This window comes from Lactuca sativa, chromosome 9 (assembly GCF_002870075.4).
Source record: "Lactuca sativa cultivar Salinas chromosome 9, Lsat_Salinas_v11, whole genome shotgun sequence".
Lineage (NCBI taxonomy): Eukaryota > Viridiplantae > Streptophyta > Magnoliopsida > Asterales > Asteraceae > Lactuca > Lactuca sativa.
Window position 1 is genome coordinate 115,885,180 of NC_056631.2, and position 16,677 is coordinate 115,901,856.

Below are 16,677 nucleotides of genomic sequence, written 5' to 3' on the forward strand. Positions count from 1 at the left end.
TCATCTCATTTATCCAACTCATCTTTCATCACATACAGCCTATTTCATCTACCCATGTTTACCTAACATTTTGTAGATAAAAAAAATACATATACAATTTAAGTTATTTAAAAATCTGTATAAATCATTCTTTCAACATCCACCTCAAATAAACAAACAATATATACTCACATAACACGTATTTTATATAAAATACTTCATATCTATGTGTAAGATGAAAGTAACTATACACTCATATGATTTAATGATAATCGGGCAGCACTTCGTTTCCTAAAACAATCGTTTCTAATAAAACCAGGAGTTTTATTGAAAAACCGGGCTCTGCGAGGGTTAGGCTTCAAAACCGAAAAGATAAAATTTTCTGGGTCTTCGGGCAGTTCGGGGCGTGTTTTGGGTGTTTGGTATAATACCGGGGCTTTGGGGGAAGTTGGAATGAAAGAAATATGGGTTTAGGGGTGTAAAATGTCACTTTTCCAAAATATACCCGAGAGGTCTCACACCCTTCTATTTATAGGGGCGAGGCTTCTGATCGGACGGCTGAGAGGACTCCACACGGCAGCAGATCCGAAGAGAAGGCACATGGCTCGCACGTGTAAGGGTCTAGGTGTGGGCTTTTGATTGGACCGAGGTCTAGGGTCCGTGGGATGGGATGTGGCGCCTGCGAAGCTCAGACAGCTGGTGCGACATGCGTCGGTGTGAGGTGAGGTGGCTTCGGATGCGAGGAGTCACCTGGGCACGCGTCGGACTCTAGGTTGCACAGCGCATCGGTGACTAAGCTCCTTCGGACACGAGGCGACATGTGGCCTGATTCGGTTGGGCCTCCCTTCCGTCGAATCAGCAACGAGTACGTGGCATGCATGCGAGATTCCGGGTGACGTGGCCGAACACTAGCCATGCAAAATTCCTCAGTTTTAGCTTTTTTTTTCTTGATTTTTGTGCTAAAACTTCTAAAATCCATAACTTTCGCATACGAGCTCCTTTTTTGACGTTCTTTATATGCACACGTAGGTAAAATTACGTTCTACAACTTTTGTTTAGACTTCGTCGGCTAATTTTGACTTTAATTTTAATATTATTATTTTTAACAGACCGGGACAGGAAATCCGTTAAAATTTCATAACTTCTTCATCCGACGTCCGTTTTCATCTGTCTTTTTACCGTTGTACTCCTATTGACGAGACCTCCGATTCTCATTTAGGTTGTGTTGGCTAAAATCACTCGATCCAAAATTCGAGTTTTTAGCTGTCTAGTGCTAAGCTGAAACTTAGAAAAATCATAACTTCCTCATACGAAGTCAGATTTGGACGTTCTTTTTATACATACTCTCAGTTTAACGAACACTACGACTTTCATTTAGATTACTAAGGCTAAAAAGTAGTTTATCAAAAACTCACTTTTTACGTTGTTCGGCACTGTGCCGGTTTTGTCGCAGAACTTCAACATGTCATAACTTCTTCGTTATAACTCGGATTTCGGTATTCTTTATATATCCGGAATCCTTGTCACGACCACTACAACTTTCTTAATAGATATCAAATTTATCTAATATTTATTTTCGATGCTCATTTTTATTCTTAATTAATTAAATCCTAATAATTAAGCATAAAACACATAATTCACATAATATTCACATAATTCTTTTTCATTTCTTCAAAATGAGTTACAAAGGTTAACCTAGTCTATTATGTCAATATTAATGCCTAGCCTAGAATCACTGGCGTTACAATTCTCTCCCCCTTAGGATGATTCAACAAACAACTGCGGGTAGCAACTCATCATGTCACTCTCCGTTTCCTAGGTGAGATTTGGCCCATTCGTATGTTTCCAATGCATAAGCACTAAATCGACCATCTTGCGTCGCAACTTCTTAGTCTTATTGTCAACTATTGCCTCAGGCTCTTTAATTAACCTCTTGTTTTCATCCAACCTTAATTCAGAAATTGGAATTATGTCGGGCACATCTCCCGTGAACTTTCTCAAATGACACACATGAAAGGTGTTATGAATACCATCTAATTCTTCCGGTAATTCTAGTTTGTAAGCTTGATTCCCGATTCTCCGAAGAACTTTAAATGGTCCAATAAACCTTGGACTCAACTTTCCCCTTTTACCAAATCTTATAAGTCTCTTCTACGACGAGACTTTAAGCAAAACCAAATCTCCAACTTTGAATGATATCGATTGTCTTTTCTTGTCAGCATAGCTCTTTTGTCGATCTTGAGCTGCCAACATCCTTTCCCTAATTACTTTCAACTTTTCAACAGTTTGATGGACTATTTCAGGTCCCATAAACTGCTTTTCCCCAGCTTTCGGTCAACATGACGACGTTCGACACTTTTCTCCATACAAAGCGTGATAAGGTGCCATCTTGATGCTCGAGTGGAAACTATTATTATAGGAAAATTCTACTAGAGGTAAGTGTTCATACCAGTTGTTGGGTCAAAAATATGGTTTATACTTTACTTTTCTTGAAAAACATATTTTTGTGTCTTGGACCGTAAATTGTTGGATGTTTACGGCCGTAAACCCATTTACGACCCATGTTCACCAAGCCCATATTCTCATGTATATATAGGGGTGAGGGGGTGTGAGGAAAAGAGTGATGAACACCAAGGAGCTTAAGTGTGTGCATTCTAAGGTGTGAGAGAAACTAGAGAGAAGAGTGTGTGTGAACTATGTGTATGGAGCTTCAATTATTTCATTGAATACATCATAGATTCATCATCTTTGATGAGTTATTAATTAACTCTTTGATCGATTAGATCTTTGTAACAGGTATGCGATGAACGTAAAAACAGTAAACAAAACACAAGTATGAATCTAGATGTGTCGAATGATTAGATTACTCTATCCTCAGCAGAGCTCGACTAAGAACTTCCACTGTAGAGGATTCTAGGGTTACAAAACAAGAACGATAAATCTGCTGAATAATAAAACTCTAATCGTTACTAATCGTCCTCTTTGTTCTAGAATGCATGCAAGCATCTATTTATACTAAACCCTACAAAACTCACGGATGGACAGGCCCATACCGGAGATACATATTGGACTAGCTAACGAGCCCAATAGACGCAACACAAAATACAACCCAACAATCTCCCCCTTTGCGTCAAATTGGAGCGAGACTACTTCTTTTTCTTACTTGGGCCAGCAGCGGGAGCTTTCTTTACAGTATCAAACAGACGTGTGATAAGAGCAAGGATAGTCTGTCTGAACCGAATGTACCATTGAATCATATCATCAAAGTACTTGATATCATCCGTTGTGTTCTTCTTGCATCGATGGATGATCCCCAAAACGTGTTCCAAACATGCAGTGGTGTAGAGATGTTTGTCTGCCAAGGCGAAAAGGCATTTCTGTCCTTCGTTCCTGGTAAACATGACGGAGTTTCTCTTTGGGTCAATCTTCCCCATCTGCATCATGTTGAGATCACTGACAGAGCCAACAGGAGATATGGTAGGCTTCTTCTTAAACACGCTCGCAATCTCCTGATCCATCAAAGCAACTTCCATGATATAGCATACAAGCATCCTCTTAAAATGGTCGATGATCGGACCATACTCAGCTTCGTTTGTAAGAAGGATGTTGTGCAAGATAATCCAATCATGGGGATTAAGGTTTGGAAGATCTGCAAGTGAGATGGCATGTTCGGCTTTGGCAGATCCCCTTAGTACCTTGAACCGAACGTTGGTGAAGTTGCCTTCCCTGTACGGCTTCAGGACCCGAACATTGACAATTTTCTGAGCGCTCCAAGTCTGGTATTGGGGTTGAGTGGCCTTCAGATAAAATTCGATTAAGTTCCGATCAACCTGTGGATGAGGATGAGGGAACTCTGCAATGTTGTCAAAGGCATGAAAAACAAACGCCTTTCGGGTCAGTGGCATGTCGAACTGCGAGTCGACAGTGTTAGAACGATCTAAAGAGATCACAGGTTATAGCCACAAGATACTTGGTGTGTCAATGGCTTCTTTAATCAGCCTCTCAAGAGTCCACAGAGGAAAAAGAGTTTTCCTGCTCTCAAGAAGGTCGTGGGCTTCTTTCTGACTTCTTTCGGCTTCTTCAGCCTCTCTAGCCACACGAGCACTGATGTCAACCTCTTTATCTCGACATTGACGCTTCAGAAGGTCGGCGATTGTCTCTTTATCATCATCATCACTCTCCTCAGCAATGTTTTTGCCTTTGTCTTTCACACCAGAACCGGAGGCTTGGCCTACTGGAGGAGGTTCGGTTGTGTGAGTTGCTGAAGTAGGAGGTGGTTGAGACACTTGTTCTTTTTCTCCCCCTTGTTTCGGAATGGACACGAAATCAAGGAGCCCCTAAATTTTGCTGAGTAGAGAAAGGGCGGGAGCGAGCTTCTCTGCAAGGGTACGGCATACTGAATAATTGATGATTGGATCATGTGCTTCAAGGATGTTTGAGATAGCAGAGTGGACATCCGAAACACACGATTTAACCACCTCTCTTTCAGATCGAAGAGAGTCAATCTCATGTTGACAGTTGGAGAGTTGAGTACTCTTGACCTTCATAGCAGTAGTCTTCCTTGCGAGAGCATCCATGAGAGAGTTCTCGGCAGCTAAGTCTTCTTGAAGCTTGGAGAGACGCTCCTCAATGGTGGTTCTGAGAGCTGAGTTGTCGTCAGAAATAGATTGTCTCAGTGAAGCAAACGACTTCAGCTCAGAAGCGACTGATGTAGCCAACTGGTTGATAATGGGTTCCAGCGTAGTCTTGGTGGCTTCAGCACTTTCCTGTAAAGATTTCAACAAGAAAGAAGCATCAGTGAATAGTTTATCGACTTTTTCGGTCGCTGCCTCACAAGCTTTGGTTGAGGCATCTATGGCTGCAGTGGCAGAATCAAGGGAAACTTGATGAGCTTTGGAAAAAGCCTCAACAATTTTCTGAATTGTAGCTTCAGATATGGAGGACTGAGATGAGGAAGACGAAGCGATGAGTGAATCAATTTTGTCATGTAGCTCCTTGAGATGCCTCTTTGTGACAGGAGCATCGTCATCGTCGTCACTTTGAACTTGAAACAGACTATAATAGACCGAATCAAAAGTCATATTCTCTCCGCCAAGGAGTGGTTCTTCATCCTCTGAAGCATGAGCAGGAGAAGATGGTGGTGGTGAAACTATAGGCTCGGTAGTAGTAGTAGTTTCGGGTTGGGTGGTGTGTTCGGTTGTTGGTGTGGGTTCGGGTGCTGAGGTGGATTTTGGTGCGTCAGTATGAACCTCCGTATCAGATACGTTGGTTATAACATCTGCAGTGGTGGTGGTTGTTGCTTCGGTAAAGATTGGTGGTGGTATTGGGATGGAAGTAGGTGGTATTTTAGTGGTGGAGGTTATAGGGGGAATAGAAATAGGAATTGTAACGGGTGGAGAAGAGATAGGAGAAGTAGAAATATGTATCTCTGGGGTAGGCGAACGTGGTGGAGTGTTGCCACGTTGAGATCCATCCGAATCAGAACCCTCGTCCTCAGATTAGCTTGAGGATGAAGCGATAATCAGCTTTCGGCGTGGTTGGGTTTTTCTCCTCTTCTGCGGTGGAGACTGAGCAGCCTTTGTGGGTCTCCTTTTCTTGGGAGATGGGCCTTTTGCTCCCTTTGCCACCTGTTTTCCCTTATCAGCTTTCTTGCCTCTAGGAGCAGGCTTGTCAGCGTCATGAATTGATTTCAGCATCTCTGGAGTAAGATCCCTCGGACCAGAACGTCTGAACTCCTTGTACGTTTGAATGATCCGGCTGTCAGCAGGAACGTCACCATACATCGTTTCCGGGATAGACCCGTTGAAGGGAAATTTCGAAGCATCCGACACAATGATCTTCATGGTATGGAAAGTACCAATCGAAGACATTGGAGCACCAACGACAATGGGGATGTGGTACTTGTCCATCACCCATTTCGTGACAATAGTCCAGAACCGGGCATAAGAAATCTCTGAGTGTCGAGAAGTCGAAGAGAGACTCTGAATGAGTTGTTGCCATAGGACCGACCCGTAGTCCATGTTGATGCCATTGTAGATCCCGTACATGATGGAGAGAAATAAACGACTTGCCCCATCGGATCCAGCACTTCGTTCAGATAAGCCCTTGAAAAGAACAGTGAACATCCCATTCCACTAAGGGGGCATGCACGACTTCTTGAATTTCGTGACAGTAGTGAGCACCTTAGTGTACCCCATGTTGTAGAACATGTTGAACAGATGACCCATTGGAATGGTTTCCGGATTAACCCTCGAAGAATCAGGGGCAAACCCTAACAGCGTACAGAACCTTTGTTTGGAAATCGATGCCTTGTGCTCAAAGACATCGAAGAAAATCCTGTCGACGACCTTGTCGTAGTGAGCCGTGGCAAAGATTTGTGACAGGAACTCCATTGGAACAGCTTCAGCCCTGGTAAGAGCAGGAGCGATTGGCGAGAACTTCAGGCATTCGATGATGGGAAACATGAAAGCGTCGTACGCCTGAGGAGTGAGATAAATTATCAAACTCTGCTGGGGACGAATGGGCAAAATGTGAGAGGTCGCGTGAACAGATGAAGAATCCGCCATTGTTGATATGAAAGTGGGAGAGATGATGAACAGTAGAGGTTTAGAGGAATTTCTTGCTCTCTGGGAGTATTGGGCAGTAAAGAGGTAAACGGTGGATCTCATTACCTTTTATACTGTGGGTAAAGGAGAGAGAAATTTTTTTCCCAAATCTTGAAATACGAAGGGTTTTTCGGAGGTGACTGACGCTTGACAGTTGGGTTTGACGATGATCACGCAGGAGAGATAGTGTCAGTCCCTAATAACACGCCTTCCCATCAGGCGCCGTTTGGAGATGAAACGGTTCCTATTCCCACGCTTTTCCCCGCCGTTTGAAATCAAATCGATTGGACTACCGCCGTTTGAAATCATTTCGTCATCTTATCCCTTTAGAGATTAACGACATCTTTTAAAGTAAAATCCCCACGTGGATCAATATTAACCACAACTTTTTATAACAGCCAACCCAATTAAAATTCCTTAGAATTAATGAAACCAGAATTTTGGAAAATCAAAAAGATTTTCGTGCTAAGTGTGTAAAAGAAAAAGAAATAAAGCAACACTTTTGAGGGATTATCTGATGTCAATAAAGACACGAAACAGTGGATCCCGGGCATGAATCTCTTCCTTCAAAGTCAAGAGAGACTTTAAAGTGTTTGTGTGGTTTCCCGTTGAATAAAGATCAGACACTTATTAAGAAGTGTTGAAAGACTTCTTTTAATTAGGCTTATGAGGTGGCTTTCGCTTCGATTCATAATTCCTGATCTTGATATAAGATAGAAATCGAACGAAGTACTTGTGAGACCAGTGTAGTCTGTTGAACAAGTAGGTTGGAGATAATTTTAGTGGCAAGGTAAACTAATGTATTTGAAATCTCAAAAAAAAAATTAAAACTGGATCCCAAGGGAAGAAATGTTATTGGATTTAACAATTTCATAGGAATCACTCAAAAGAAAAATAGAGATTTCATGTTGTACTCCCATGGATAAGTCTGTCAATTCATTAGTGAAGGCTAGAGCAAGTTAATTGTTCACTGTCAATGCATAATAGGTATTGAATTATGAGTTTCACTTAGCACGTAGTGACACGAAGCTAAGATCATGAACACAGAAATTGTGCAACCATAAACCTCAGTGGTAATGTCTGAGAGTCTCAAGGGTTACGTTTGTGAAACGAATGAGATGGAGAAAACTGATGTAGATGGTGTAAAGAAACCCAAAGTACCTCTGCTATGAAAAATAGGACTAAGCAGAAAACTCTTATCTCATGTGAGAAGAGAGTTAGGTAGCTCGTGATTAGAATAAATATGAGAGCCTAATTGGGAAGACAAGGTTTGTTTGTACCAAGTCAGTAAGGCTTTTATTCAGAATCAGATGAGGCTTTGGTCACATACAGCAGCATGCTTCTAGGGACACTTAGCTAGTGAAATAAGTTAACCACAATGAAATAAATAAAAAAAATAAAAAAATAAAAGCCAAAATAAAAAAATAAAAAATATTTTTGGAGTTTTTGAATTTACAAAGAAAAAAAATATTTTTGGAATTTTTGATCGAAATAAATAAGACATAAAAAAAATTTATACAAAAAAAATGTTGGAACCGAACCCGAGCGTTCAGTTTATTTCGGTTGAGAAAACTTTGGAACCGAACCCGAGCGTTTGGTTTATTTCGGGTGAGAAAAATTTTGTAACCGAACCCGAGCGTTCGGTCTATTTCGGTTGCCAAAAAAAATAAGATTGAAAAAGAGAAGAACTTTGACAATAAGAAAAACGAATTAGGAAAAATAATACAAAAGATTTACAACCAAAGAAACTACCTTTGAGTGATAGGCGAAGATCAGATGATACAACCGAACCCGAGCGTTCGGTCTATTTCGGTACACCAGAGCAAGACCCGAACCCAAACGTTCGGTCTATTTCGCTTCTTACGTTTGATCTTGAGAGGTAATTTTTGGTACTGACTCCGGTTCCATCATTCCAAGCCCTTGTAGAATTTTGTTGAAAGAAGCTTCAGGAAGAGATTTGGTGAAGATGTCAGCCAGTTGATCAGTGGTTCGAACAAAATGAATTTCGACGTTCCCATCTTCCACATGATCCTTAATGAAGTGATACCTCAGTGCTATGTGCTTAGTCTTGGAGTGTTGCACTGGGTTATGACAGATCCTAATTGCACTTTTAGAGTCGCAATATAGTGGGATCTTTTTCATATTGAGTCCATAGTCCCGGAGTTGGCTTTGGATCCAAATCACTTGAGATGTACAGGAGGCAGCTGCGATGTATTCTGCTTCAGCTGTAGACAGAGATACACAAGTCTGTTTCTTTGATTGCCAGCTAACCAACTTCCCGTCAAGGAATTGGCAGCCTCCAGTGGTGCTTTTCCTGTCTAGTCCACAACCTCCAAGGTCTGCATCTAAATAGGCTTGAACGAAGAAACCTGAGTTTGATGGATACCATAAGCCGAGAGAGGTAGTTCGTTTCAGATACCGGAGAATGTTCTTCACTGCAAGCATATGAGGTTCACAAGGATTCGCCTGAAATCTAGCACAGTAGCAAACAGAAAACATTATATCAGGCCTGCTAGCAGTAAGGTACATTAGAGAACCAATCATCTGGCGATATAACATAATATCGACTGCTGGCTTGTCCAAGGATGGAGTAAGCTTGGTGCCTAACGCCATTGGAACTTTAACCTTTGAGTCTCCCATCATGCCGAATTTATCAAGGAGAGTCTTGGTGTAGGCTTCCTGGTTAATAAATATGCCTTCGGGTCCCTGTCTAATATTTAAGTCAAAGAAAAAGTTAATAGGACCCATTGAGCTCATTTCAAATTTAGTCTCCATCAGCTTTCTGAATTCAGCCGTTAAGCTAGGATTCGTTGATCCGAAGATGATATCATCGACATAAATTTGAACAATCATAAGGTGGTTACCTTCCTTCTTACGAAAGAAGGTTGGGTCAACCGAACCTTGTTTGAATTTGGACATCTTCAAAAACTTAGTTAGCGTTTCATACCAGGCTCTAGGTGCTTGTTTCAGTCCGTATACCGCTTTGTCCAGAATATAGCAGTGATTGGGGTACTTTTCATTTACGAATCCCGGAGGTTGCTCCACGTACACCGTTTCTTCAAGTTCTCTATTTAGAAATGCGCACTTCACGTCCATTTGGTAGACCTCAAAGTTCTTGTGTGCAACATAGGCAAGAAATATTCGAACAGATTCCAGCCTAGCTACAGGAGCAAACGTTTCCTCATAATCGATTCCTTCCTCCTGGCAGTATCCTTTCACAACTAGACGAGCTTTGTTTCTTATTACATTGCCTTCCTTGTCCATTTTATTTCTAAAGACCCATTTGAGACCAACAACCGATGCATCTTGAGGAGTTGGAATGAGGCGCCAAACTTTATTCCTTTCGAACTCATTAAGTTCATCTTGCATAGCTTGAACCCAATCAGAGTGATCAAGAGCAGTATTTACTGTCTTCGGTTCAACTTTTGAGACGAAAGAGTTAAACATGCAGAACTCTACTTTTGAGAACAGAGATGCTTGCTTTGCCTTCAGTTGAGATCGGGTCAAGACCTTTTCAGAGACATTGCCCACAACCTGTGAAACGGGATGATCTCTAGTCCATTTGACAAGAGGAGGGTAATTTGGATCATAGGATGGATCTAATTCAGCGTTTACCATCTCTTCTAATTCAGATTGACTGTCATCATAAAACATATCGACATTCTCCCCCTCGACTGATGAGCTTTCAGGGGTATCTTGACTTTATGGTGCTACAGGAGTTTCGGGAGCATTTGGGCTTTCGGTAGCAACAATACCTTCGGGTGCAGTAGAGCTTTCGGGAGCTACAGTACTTTCGGGTGCAGCTGGAGAAGAGTTCTCCCCCTCAACTTGTGAACTCGGCATTTTTTATGAAGATGGACTCTCCCCCTCAACTGAAGCACCGTGCTGAGAAGATTCATTTAGAACTGATTCTCCTTCACCCAGTCGTTTGGCAGCGTCATCGACGATTTGCTTCAGATGGTCAACTTTGTTGTCTGCTGCATTGGCTTCTGAGAGAGTAGCCTTCTCCGGTTCATCAAATAACTCCACAAATTTCTCAAACAAATTTGCAATCGAGGCTGTGACTTGGCCTGTTTGAGAAAAGATTTCTCCAACTGATTCTTCCGTGGCCTTCTGCTTCTTGACGTAGCAGTCATCGAAAGTCACATAATACGTTTCTTCAATCTTCCTCGAACGCTTGTTTAAAACCCTGTATGCTTTCGAAGTGAGAGAATATCCCAGAAAAATTCCTTCATCGGCTTTAACGTCGAACTTATTACGATGTTCTTTAGAATTGAAGATAAAGCATCGAGAGCCGAATACGTGGAAGAATTTGACGTTTGGCTTTCTGTTGTTGATGATCTCATAAGGAGTAAGAGTGAAACGCTTATTGAGATAGGACCTGTTCTGCGTAAAACATGCTGCAGCAATAGCATCAGCCCAGAAATATAGAGGTAGAGAAGCGAAACTTAGCATGGTTTGGGCCGCCTCACACAAAAATCGGTTTCGTCTTTCGACAATTCCGTTTTGTTGAGGGGTGTAGGGAGCTGAGAAGTTGTGACTGGTTCCTTTTTCTGCTAAAAAGTCTTCAAATTCTTTATTTTTGAACTCCAGCCCATTGTCGCTTCTTATGTTGCGAACGACTTTCCTCAGCCGCACTTCAACCTGCTTGACAAACATCTTTAGCTTGAGAGTTGCCTCAGATTTGTGCTTCAGAAAGAACACCCATGTAAAGCGTGAAAAGTCATCAACAATAACAAGAATATACTTGCTACCGCCAATGCTTTCGATAGAAGATTGACCACATAAGTCGATGTGAATTAACTCAAGTGGCTCAACGACTTTAGTGTTGATTATGGATGGGTGACTTTGACGACTCTGCTTCCCCATTTCACATGCAGCACACAAATGTTCTCGATCAAAATTGAGCAATGGAAGACCCCGAACATGACCTCCTGTGACAAGTTTGTTGATATCCTTGAAATTGAGATGGGAGAGCCTTCGATGCCACAGCCAGCTTTCGTCAGAATGTGCTTTGGATAATAGACAGACAGCTGGATTTCCTTTGATAGGTTTGAGATTGAGAGGAAACATTTCGCCTTTGCGCTCTGATTTGAGAATCACTCTTTTTGTTTTCTTCTCTATTATTTCCGAACCCTCATCATCAAACGAAACTTTAAGACCGGTACCTCCAACAAGCTGTGATACACTGATGAGGTTATGCTGTAGTCCTTCAACGTATGCAACTTTTCTAATCGTGAAGTCTCCATTTGTTATCATCCCATAACCTTTTATCGTGTCGTATGAGTTGTTCCCAAACTTGACATTCCCGCCGTTTGGAAGAGATCGGAATTCCCTCAGCTCTTCCTTCCTTCCGGTCATGTGACGTGAGCAGCCACTGGCAAAATACCATTCTTCGTCGAACTGCTCGTCACTGATAACCTGCAAAAATCAAGCAGATTTAGGAACCCAAAGTTTCTTGGGTCCACGTGAGCCTTTCACAGGAACAGGAATACTAAGAGAAATGTCAACAAGATATGTTCTTTTTATTAAAGTTGTTTCATCTTTCTTCTTAATGGTGAAAACTTTAATTTTGTTGGGATTTGTTACAGTCGGTTTGGATTCAGGTTCAGGCGTTTGGGCCTTGGAATGCTTTTGATCATTCTTGAATGAGGAAATCTTCGATTTTCCTTTCAAATCTGTTGAAGATTTTGGATTTTGAGTTTGAATAGAATTGGATTTAGAATGGGGTTGAGAAGAATTAGAATGAGAGAATTTAGACTGAGAAGTTTTCTTGACTTGACGTTCTAGGTGGCCCTTTTGTTTTTGGTCATTAGTGGGACCGAACCTTGAACCTTGGCAGCTTTTGCTCTCGGAACCGAACCTATGCTTTCGGTAGCTAGTGTTCTTTGAACTGAACCTTTCCCTTCAGTTGTTATTCCTTTCTTGCGGTCTGACTTCTCTTTTCTCTGAATTTCTGTCATGATCAGAAAAATGGGCGTTTTGAGATCGCCAGAACTGTTTTCGCTATGAGAGATTCTTTTTGTATCTCAGATTCCTTTGCTTCTTTTGATCCTTCACTTGCTTCGGCTGTTTGTGGATGTTGGCCTTTTGCTTTTGCTTCTTGTCAGCCGATTCACTTTGAACTGATGATGTTTCGCTTGAAGGAGTGACTTCTTCTACAGGAACTTCTTTTGTACCACTGGTACTTGGCACATCGAAGTTGTCAGGCTTGTTTAGTGGCTCTGGCACATATCTGCCTTTGGTTTTCCAGGACGTTCGCTCTGATAGACCAACGGTTTCGTCAGCATTATCTATAGGAGCAGACCAGAAAAATTCATCACAGCCATCTGCATTATCTTCGTTTACAATGGCAGTGAGTTCGGTTGTCTGATGTTCGGTTACTCCTGTGACCTTATACACCTGATTTGGTGTTGTTCTCACTTTTTGGTACACAACGGCCTTTTCTTCTAGAACCGGGGACTTATTTTGGGACAAACGAGCAAACTCCACAGAATTTTCAGAAATAAGATTTTGGTGGTTTTCGGGTTCGCTCTTGACAAACTCAGAACAGTCGACTTCATCCTCTACAGAAATTTCACTCATATCATCATCCTCATTGAGTTCAGACGCGTTTTCAATATCAATTTTATTTTCTGAGCTCAAGTTGGCATTCAATGAGTCAAACTTTTGTATGGTTTCGGTTCTTAGTTTCAGTTTATCATTTTCATCCAAAAGGTTTTTCAACATGTCCTTATGGTCCTTGGACTTTATAAAAGATTCGATTTTGTCCAGACCATACATATACGTCGGATTCACATCATCAGACGAAACTACACTTTCAGAATTATATGCTTCAGCGTCGATTTCATTTTCCTTAAATTCAAGGAAGGGTAAAATCATGCGATGAATTTTCTGCCCTATTTCACAGTTCAAGTGAAGTTGAGTGATGTTAGCATAAAGACGTTTAGCAATTAAACAAAAGACATTTCTTTGTTTCAAAAGTTTTAAATTGTCTCTTTGCAAATAAATGTTTTCATCTTTGGTTTTAATCAGCTCCAACTCTTTTAGCTCTATCCACATCCTCCGTTCCTCACTCTTGGAAGACACCCTGCTTATTTGGTCAGTTAGGTTAGAATTGGTGATCCGTGTTTGAGTTAAACTGCTATCTAGATTTGAGATTCTTGAATTTAAGCTTTTTAATTCTTTTTCATACGAATTTTGTGGGACTTTAAATGAAACAAAAACGGATTGTACCTTCTTGATTAATTCATCAAGCTCATTGAACTGCACGCTGAGAGGTTTTGCTGTGAAGCATAGGTCCTCTCGCTCCTTGGTGTCCTCATTCCCACCATCCGTATTGTATCCCCTCATTTGAGATACATCTGTCACCATCAAGCACTTCCCACCGCTTTCTTCACCTCTTGCAATGCATGCCTTTCCATGAGATGGCTTCCTGACCTCATCATCCTCTGAGTCGGTTGACCAGACCTGCACGCCACCGAACTCATCATCCGCTGCCGAACCCTGCACAATTAAAGCATTCATTGAAGGGTTAGTAGTAGCTTTCTTTATCTTGATCTCTTCCAGCTTTTTCATCAACAAGGCCTCTTCATCTTTTTCCTCATCCTTCTCTGCCATTTTCTTTAGAACGCAGTCTTTGGCATAGTGGTTCTTTCCTCCACAGTAGTAGCAGTTCACACCTGAATCTCCTTCAACTTTCGCCTCTTTCTTTGGTTCCTCTGTCTTCGGTTCCTCCCTGACCTTTTCAGAACTGTAGCTTCCCTGCCAATTTCGGTTCTTATTGGTAGGGAACCTTTTCTTAATGAACCTCTTTGGATTCGACACCATCATTGCATAGTCTTCAGAAGTAAGATCATAATCTTCTAAGTTGAGATCTTCATCTTCTACCACACTTTTGCTTTTGGAAAAGAGTGCCAAGGACCCTAAACTGGAGACGACATTTTTCTCTTGTAAAACAGTCTTTTCTTGGGATTTCAAAATCCCCACCAGCTTTGCCAACGAATAGGATTTAAATTGCTCATGAGCTTTAACAGTGGACACAACCGCTCTCCACTCGGATCTAAGTCCATTCAAAAAGGTTTCTTTTTGCTCAATCAGCTTCCTTTCTATATCGTGTTTGATCATCTTGCTAAGAAGATGATTGAAGCGATCGAACGTCTGAGTAACAGTTTCATCTGAATTCTGCTTAAATTCACCAAACTCAGACAAAAGCAAGGTCTGAATAGAATGCTCCAAATCTTCATCTGTGGAATATAGCTGTCGCAGCCTATCCCATATTTCTTTAGCAGTGCTGCATGAACTTATTAGCCTGAATGTATCTGATTGCAGAGCGAATCGAATCAGTCTCAATGCTTTAATGTTGCATTGAAACTTTTCCTTTTCGTCTTGAGCAATATCCTTTACGTCCTTTAACAGATCATTGTACTCCTTCTGAGTTTTAATAATTTTTGACGTTCCAGAGTGAGCAAATGGTCCAAAAACAATTGCTTCCCAAATAAGGTATCCATTGTCTTCCGATCCGATGACATAATCTTCAAAGTGATGTACCCAGACTTCGTAATCCTGGGTGTAAAGGATAGGAATCTTCGTCGTCGATCCAATGCTGTTAGAGATGTTGATGAGATTAGATTGTGACTCGTCCATGCTTGATCGTTTTTAACTTGTTTGAAAGATCAGACTTGTAATATTTAATATTAGGGCAAACAAATAAATGCTGAGTTACGTCAATAATGGAATGACGGCTCAATAATTATTAGTTAATGCGGAATAACCCTAATCGCAAACTCTTTCACAGAAAAGATGTGTATGAATTACACAGCCTCCTGCTCTGATACCAATTGATGAGTTATTAATTAACTCTTTGATCGATTAGATCTTTGTAACAGGTATGCGATGAACGTAAAAACAGTAAACAAAACACAAGTATGAATGAAGATATGTCGAATGATTAGATTACTCGATCCTCAGCAGAGCTCGACTAAGAACTTCCACTGTAGAGGATTCTAGGGTTACAAAACAAGAACGATAAATCTGCTGAATAATAAAACTCTAATCGATACTAATCGTCCTCTTTGTTCTAGAATGCATGCAAGCATCTATTTATACTAAACCCTACAAAACTCACGGATGGACAGGCCCATACCGGAGATACATATTGGACTAGCTAACGAGCCCAATAGACGCAACACAAAATACGACCCAACAATCTTCTTCTTCTCCTTCTCTTCTATTTGATCCAGCATCATCCGTTTGATTGAGATTCCGCACCATCAAACGGATCTGATTGATACACAGGCAAATTAGGGACTTACAATTGGTATCAAAGCTTGGTTGTATCAATCAATTTTTGTCAGATCTGGAGCTTATTTGATCTTATTTTGAAGAGATTTTTGCGTTTTTGGATAGATCTCGCAAAATTAGGGGGGGTTTGTTCTTCGCGTTTTTCCTAAAAACGAGTTTTTGATCAAGTTTTGGAGCAAAAAGGGTGAAAAAACGTTGTTTTTCATCAAGAACAACGATTTCTGAAGAGTTCACGGTCTTTGAAGGGTTTACGGGCCGGAGTTTACGGCCGGAAACGTGTTCACGGTCGGAGGAGGTTTGCAGCCGGCGGGGTTTGCGGTTCGGCGACTTGCGGCTAGGCTCGGCTAAGATCAGCAGCGCGCTTCATAAAAAAATAGGATACGGCTTGGAGGTGCCAGGGCTCAAACCTGCGACCTCCGGTTCAGCAACACAACGCATTAACCAACTCTTCCAAGCTGCGACTTTGTTCCTTCCCTCCCAAATTTTAAACTTAACCACTCCTTACCGCTCCTAGTTTCGCAAATTTTACACTTTTTGCCCAAAAATAAATTTCTTTTATTTTTAAGCTACATTTCAACCAAAAATTATAGTTTTTTAATTTTGACTTTTTACTTAAATATTTGACCTTTGACTTTAAACTTTGACTTTCTCGTTTGACTTTTAAAATTTCAAATTTAGATTTTCGGTTTGACTTTTGAGTTTAACTTTTTAAATTTGACTTTTAAGGTTGACTTTTGAAGTTTTTAGTCAAAGGGCATTTTTAAATTTGACTTCTAGTTGTGTTTTTAAT